Source organism: Pongo pygmaeus, chromosome Y (assembly GCF_028885625.2).
Source record: "Pongo pygmaeus isolate AG05252 chromosome Y, NHGRI_mPonPyg2-v2.0_pri, whole genome shotgun sequence".
NCBI classification, from domain to species: Eukaryota; Metazoa; Chordata; class Mammalia; order Primates; family Hominidae; genus Pongo; species Pongo pygmaeus.
Window position 1 is genome coordinate 947,712 of NC_072397.2, and position 7,605 is coordinate 955,316.

Genomic DNA, 7,605 nt, shown 5'->3' on the forward strand with positions numbered 1-7,605 from the left:
AATAGAATAGAAGAATAGAATAGAATAGAAGACTAGAATAGAAGAATAGAATAGAATAGAATACAATAGAATACAATAGAATAGAATAGAAGAATAGAATAGAATAGAATAGAATAGAATAGAATAGAATAGAATACAATAATAGAATAGAATAGAATAGAATAATAGAATAGAATAGAATAGAAGAATGGAATGGAATAGAATAGAATAGAATAGAATAATAGAATAGAATAGAATAGAATAATAGAATAGAATAGAATAGAATAGAATAGAATAGAATAATAGAATAGAATAGAATAGAAGAATGGAATGGAATAGAATAATAGAATAGAATAATAGAATAGAATAGAATAGAATAGAATAGAATAATAGAATAGAATAGAATAATAGAATAGAATAGAATAGAATAGAATAATAGAATAGAATAGAATAGAAGAATAGAATAGAATAGAAGACTAGAATAGAAGAATAGAATAGAACACAATAGAATACAATAGAATAGAATAGAAGAATAGAATAGAATAGAATAGAATAGAATAATAGAATAGAATAGAATAGAAGAATGGAATGGAATAGAATAGAATAGAATAGAATAATAGAATAGAATAGAATAGAATAATAGAATAGAATAGAATAGAATAGAATAATAGAATAGAATAGAATAGAAGAATGGAATGGAATAGAATAATAGAATAGAATAATAGAATAGAATAGAATAGAATAGAATAGAATAGAATAGAATAGAATAATAGAATAGAATAGAATAGAATAGAATAATAGAATAGAATAATAGAATAGAATAGAATAATAGAATAGAATAGAATAGAATAATAGAATAGAATAGAATAATAGAATAGAATAGAATAGAAGAATAGAATAGAATAGAAGACTAGAATAGAAGAATAGAATAGAATAGAATACAATAGAATACAATAGAATAGAATAGAAGAATAGAATAGAATAGAATAGAATAGAATAATAGAATAGAATAGAATAGAATAATAGAATAGAATAGAATAGAAGAATGGAATGGAATAGAATAGAATAGAATAGAATAATAGAATAGAATAGAATAGAATAGAATAGAATAGAATAGAATAGAATAGAATAATAGAATAGAATAGAAGAATGGAATGGAATAGAATAATAGAATAGAATAATAGAATAGAATAGAATAGAATAGAATAATAGAATAGAATAGAATAGAAGAATGGAATGGAATAGAATAATAGAATAGAATAATAGAATAGAATAGAATAGAATAGAATAGAATAGAATAGAATAATAGAATAGAATAGAAGAACAGAATAGAAGAATAGAATAGAATAGAAGAATGGAATGGAATAGAATAGAATAGAATAGAATAATAGAATAGAATAGAATAGAAGAATAGAATAGAATAGAAGACTAGAATAGAAGAATAGAATAGAATAGAACACAATAGAATACAATAGAATAGAATAGAAGAATAGAATAGAATAGAATAGAATAGAATAGAATGGAATAGAATAGAATAATAGAATAGAATAGAATAGAATAATAGAATAGAATAGAATAGAAGAATAGAATAGAATAGAATAGAATAATAGAATAGAATAGAATAGAATAATAGAATAGAATAGAATAGAATAATAGAATAGAATAATAGAATAGAATAGAATAATAGAATAGAATAGAATAGAATAGAATAATAGAATAGAATAGAATAATAGAATAGAATAGAATAGAAGAATAGAATAGAATAGAAGAATAGAATAGAAGAATAGAATAGAATAGAATACAATAGAATACAATAGAATAGAATAGAAGAATAGACTAGAATAGAATAGAATAATAGAATAGAATAGAATAGAATAGAATAATAGAATAGAATAGAATAGAAGAATGGAATGGAATAGAATAGAATAGAATAGAATAATAGAATAGAATAGAATAGAATAGAATAGAATAGAATAGAATAATAGAATAGAATAGAAGAATGGAATGGAATAGAATAATAGAATAGAATAATAGAATAGAATAGAATAGAATAGAATAGAATAGAATAGAATAGAATAATAGAATAGAAGAATAGAATAGAATAGAAGAATGGAATGGAATAGAATAGAATAGAATAATAGAATAGAATAATAGAATAGAATAGAATAGAATAGAATAGAATAATAGAATAGAATAGAAGAATAGAATAGAATAGAATAGAATAGAAGAATGGAATGGAATAGAATAGAATAGAATAGAATAATAGAATAGAATAGAATAGAATAATAGAATAGAATAGAATAGAAGAATGGAATGGAATAGAATAATAGAATAGAATAATAGAATAGAATAGAATAATAGAATAGAATAGAAGAATAGAATAGAATAGAAGAATGGAATGGAATGGAATAGAATAGAATAGAATAATAGAATAGAATAGAATAGAATAATAGAATAGAATAGAATAATAGAATAGAATAGAATAGAATAGAATAGAATAATAGAATAGAATAGAATAGAATAGAATAGAATAGAATAGAATAGAATAGAATAGAATAGAATAGAAGAATAGAATAGAATAGAATAATAGAATAGAATAGAATAGAATAATAGAATAGAATAGAATAGAACAATAGAATAGAATAATAGAATAGAATAGAATAGAATAGAACAATAGAATAGAAGAATAGAATAGAATAGAATAGAATAGAATAGAATAGAATAGAATAGAATAGAATAGAATAGAACAGAACATAAAATAAAATGAAATGGTAGTCACAGTGCATCACAGGAGCATCCCATCCCAGGGAGCCATCCCCAACCGAGGCCACGGCTTCTACAAGACTCAGCTTAAACCCTCCACCTCTCCCGGTTGTCATTGACAAATGCCCCACTTCCAGCAGGGTCATAGAAGGGCAAGTGGGGTCCCCTGCCCCTAAAGGGCACAGTTGACCTTCCCCCACAAGTGTGCTAGGGCTGCCGTAAAAAATAACCACAATGGCCAGGCACGGTGGCTCATGCCTGTAGTCCCAACACTTTGGGAGGCTGAGGTGGGCGGATCACCTGAGGTCAGGAATTCGAGACTAGCACGGCCAACATGGAGAAACCCAGTCTCTACTAAAAATACAACACTTAGTCGGTCGTGATGGCGGACGCCAGTAATCCCAGCTACTCAGGAGGCTGAGGCAGGAGAATCACCTGAACCTGGGAGGCAGAGGTTGCGGTGAGCGGAGATCGCGCCACTGCACTGCAGCCTGGGTAACAGGGCAAGACTCTGTCTCAAAAAAACAACAATGACCACAAACTAGGGGCTAAAACAACACACATTTATTCTCTCCCAGTCCTGGAGACCAGGAGTCTGAGATCAATGTGTGGACACGACTGTGTTCCCTCTGGAGACTCCAGGGGAGGGTCCTTCCTGCCTCTCGCAGCTCCTGGGGGCTCCAGGCATCTCTGGGCCTGTGGCCGCATCACTCCAGTCTCTTCCTCCGTCTCCACGTGGTCTCTTCCTCTGTGTCTGTGTCTCCTCTTCTGTCTCTTGTGGGGTCACCCCTCATTGGATTTAGAGTCCAACCCCAATACAAGACTATTTGATTTTTAGATGCTTCCCTTAATCACATCTGCAAAGACCCTATTTCCAAATGAGGTCGTATTCACAGATTCTAAGGTTTAGGACCTGGACATGTGTTTAGGGGATCCCCATTCAACCCACTGCAATTTGGTTTGGTTCCTTTTAGAAGCTCTAGGGGAGGGTCCTTCCTGCCTCTCCCAGCTCCTGGGGGCTCCAGGCGTCCCTGGGCTTGTGGCCACATCACTCCAGTCTCTGCCTCCGTCTCCACGTGGTCTTCTCCTCTGTGTCTGCGTCTCCTCTTCTGTCTTTTAGAAGGACACATGTCATTGCATTTAGGGCCTCCCTTAATCCAGGATCATGTCATCTCTGGATCCTTCACTTATCACAGACACTCTATTTCCAAATAAGGTCCCATTCACAGGTTCTGGGAATTAGGATGTGGACAGATCTTTTAGGAGGACCACAGTTCAATCTACTACAGCTGTATCCAGTTCCCTCTGGAGGCTCTAGGGGAGGATCCTTCCTGCCTCTCCCAGCTCCTGGGGGCTCCAACATCCCTGGGCTTGTGGCCGCATCACTCCAGTCTCTGCCTCCCTCTCCATGTGGCCTTCTCCTCTGTGTCTGTGCCTCCACTTCTGTCTCTTAGAAAGACACCTGTCATTGCATTTAGGAGACACCCTACTCCAGGATGATCTCATCTCAAGATCCTTAACTTTCTTACATATGTGGAGATCCTATTTCCAAATATAAAGTCCCATTCATAGGTTTTGGGGGTACGACATAAACATACATTTTGGGGTCACTATTCAATCCATTACAGTTGTATCCACTTCTTTCTGGAGGCTCTAGGGAAGGATCCTTCGTGCCTCTCCCAGCTCCTGCAGGCTCCAGGCATCCCTGAGCTTGTGGCCACATCACTCTACTCTCTGCCTCCGTCTCCATGTGGTCTTCTCCTCTGTGTCTGTGTCTCCTCTTCTGTCTCTTAGAAGGACACCTGTCATTGGATTTAGGACCCGCCCAACTCCAGGATGATCTCATCTCAAGATCTTTACCTTAAGAAAACACCTGCAAAGACCCTATTTCCAAATAAACTCTCATTCTTAAGGACAGCAAGAACATGAATTTGGGGAAGGAGACACTGTTAAACCCACTGCTTCATCACAGTGAGTAAAAAAACATATAAATACTCACTGAGCAAATGACTGGTCCAGCTCTTCTGATAAATATCTGGCCATGATGTTGATGGTGATTCACAGACCTTTCCACAACTTTTATGTCTATGCCAGTGATTATATCTCTGCCATAGGGTTTTGTTTTTTCTTTTTCTGAGACAGTCTTGCTCTGTCACCCAGGCTGGAGGGCAGTGGCGTGATCTCTGCTCCTTGTAACCTCCGCATCCCGGGTTCAAGCGATTCTCCTGCCTCAGCCTCCTGAGTAGCTGGTGTTACAGGCACCCGCCACCACACCTGGCTAATTTTTGTATTTTTAGTAGAGACGGGGTTTCACCATGTTGGCCAGGCTGGTCTTGAGCTCCTGACCTCAAGTGATCCACCTGCCTCGGACTCCCAAACTCCTGGGATGACAGGCGTGAGCCACCACACCTGACCACTAAGATATCTTTTTTTTTTTTGAGACGGAATCTTGCTCTGTCTCCCAGGCTGGAGTGCAGTGGTGTGATCTCAGCTCACTGCAACCTCTGCCCCAGGTTCAAGCGATTCTCCTGCCTCAGCCTCCCGAGTAGCCGGGATTACAGGCGGGTACCGCCACATCCGGCTAATTTTTGTATTTTTAGTAGAGACGGGGGTGTCACCGTGTGAGCCAGGATGGTCTCGAACTCCTGACCTCGTGATCCACCGGCCTCAGCCTCCCAAAGTGCTGGGATGACAGGCGTGAGCCACTGCACCCGGCCAGTAGTTTCTTTTATGAGATGGAGTCTGCTCATTTGAAAATACATTTTTTTTTTGCAAAAATCTTTAGACAATACTGAGTGGATCACAAAAATTAGTCACCACACCCAGCTAATTTTTTATTATTATTATTTTTTGTAGAGATGGGGTTTTGCCATGTTGTCCAGGCTGGTCTTGAACTCCTGGGCTCAAGGGATCCTCCCAGCCCAGCCTTCCCAAAGTGCTGGGATGACAGGCGTGAGCCACTGCACCTGGCTTCTCGGTTGTTTGTTATCTGCCTTTTTAAGTCACACTCAGGGCTGGGAACACCCAGGTTTTCAACTAGGGCTTTCGGTTGTGAACCTGCCACGTCTGCTACTGATCAGAAGTAATGATTATTTCAGAGGAGAGGCACGGGGCCTCCCTCTGATTCAGAATGTTCCCCAAAGGAGAGATAGCATCTGTGACTCATGATTAATTCTCTAGAACATGCTCTGCGGGGCTGTTTCTGCTGGGGGGTTTTTTTGGGGGGAGGTGGGAGAACGGAGTTTTGCCTTTGTTGCCTAGGCTGGAGTGCAATGGTGTGACCTCGGCTCACTGCAACCTCTGCCTCCCGGGTTCAAGCAATTCTCCTGCCTCAGCCTCCCGAGTAGCTGGGATTACAGGCGCCCCCCACCACGCCCAGCTAATTTTTGTGTTTTTAGTAGAGACGGGGTTTCACCATGTTGGCCAGGATGGTCTTGAACTCCTGACCTCTGGTGATCCACCTGCCTTGGCCTCCCAAATTGCTGGGATGACAGGTGTGAGCCACTGCGCCCGGCCACAGCTTGGTTTCATACATTTCAGGGAGGCGGAGCTTGCAGTGAGCCGAGATCACGCTACTGCACTGCAGCCTGGGTGACAGAGCGAGACTCCGTCTCAAAAAAAAAAAAAAAAAAAGAAGTACAGGACGGGCTCCAGCAACTCACACCTGTCATCCCAGCACTTTGGGAGTCCGAGGCGGGTGGATCACCTGAGGTCAGGAGTTCGAGACCATCCTGGCCAACATGGTGAAATCCCGTCTCTACTAAAAATACAAAAATTAGCCAGGTGTGGTGGCGCACGCCTGTCATCCCAGCACTTTGGGAGGCCGAGGCAGGCAGACCTCCTGAGGTCAGGAGTTTGAGACCAGCCTGGCCAACATGGCAAAACCCCGTGTCTACTAAAAATACAACAATTAGCCAGGTGTGGTGGCAGGCACCTGTCATCCCAGCTATTTGGGAGTCTGAGGCAGGAGAATCGCTTGAAACTGGGAGGCAGAGGTTGCAGTGAGCCAAGATCACGCCACTGCACTCCAGCCTGGGTGACAGAGTGAGACTCTGTCTCAAAAAAAAAAAAAGATAAAAGAAAACAGAAAAAAAAAGAACCTTTGTTTCCGCCCAGAAAGGCAGGGACAGCACAAAGCCAGGAGGGGGTTTCCAGGTAACAGGTAGGTGGGAGACAGATGGTTGCACTGTTTTGAGTGTCTGATAACCCTTTCCAAAGGAGGAGATCAGTTGTGGATCTATCTCACTGAGCAGAGGGGTGACTTTGAATACAATGAGAGGCAGGTTTGCCTGTAGCAGTTCCCAGCTTGAATTTTCCTTTTAGCTTCATGATTTGGAAGGGGCTCAAGATATTTTCCTTCCACCCTATACGCCGTGGAATATACTACACAGCCATAAAAATGAAGGAAATAAGGTTTTCTGCAGCAAGCTGGATGCAGCTGGAGGGCATTATCCTAAAAGAATTAACAAAGGAACAGAAAACCAAATACCGCAGGTTCTCACTTTATAAGTAGAAGCTGTATATGTATATGTATATGTATATGTTTTTGTATATGTACATGTTTTTGTATATGTATATGTATATGTATTTGTATATGTAATGTATTTGTATATGTATATGTATTTGTATATGTATATGTATATATGTATATGTATATGTATTTGCATATGTATATGTATATGTATATGTGTATATGTATATGTATATGTATTTGTATATGTATATGTATATATGTATATGTATATGTATATATGTATATGTATTTGTATATGTATATGTATATGTATTTGTATATGTATATGTATTTGTATATGTATATGTATATGTATTTGTATATGTATATGTATTTGTATATGTATATGT